Here is a 503-nt window from a genome sequence, read left to right as displayed (position 1 = left end):
CGCTCTGAGACTCCAAGTGAAAGGCGGGGTATAAATCCAATCTCCTCCTCCTCCTCCTCCTCCTCCTCCCCCCCTTCCTGGCGTCTTTGGGGGCAGGAAAGAAACTTCCTCCGGGCGAGATTGGCCTTGGGATCCTGAAGGGTTGTTGTTTTTTGTCTTCCTCTGAGCATACAGCAGGGGGAGGAAATAGATGTAAATATCCTGCATCGTGCAGAGGGCTGGACTAGATGAGCCTCGGGGGTCCCTTCCAACTCTATGTTTCTAATACTGAGGAGCACTGAAGAGCAAACACTCTCCCTGTCTCCGCCCCTCTGACTTCGAAAGCCTAAACCCAATGGACCTCCCCAGCTGCTGCCAACCGATCGAGAAGGTGAAATCCAGAAAGGCCATCAGCCCTCTCAGGCATGACTGAAAGCAATTCCGCTTCCAGAGTGGCTTATTGTGCACGCCGAGTGAGCTAACCGGGCACATTAGCCGTCTCATCAGCGAAAATGTTTCACGCG

This window comes from Gekko japonicus, unplaced genomic scaffold, assembly GCF_001447785.1.
Source record: "Gekko japonicus isolate JY-2015 unplaced genomic scaffold, Gekko_japonicus_V1.1 scaffold1293, whole genome shotgun sequence".
Classification (NCBI taxonomy): Eukaryota; Metazoa; Chordata; class Lepidosauria; order Squamata; family Gekkonidae; genus Gekko; species Gekko japonicus.
This window is presented reverse-complemented; position numbering follows the sequence as displayed.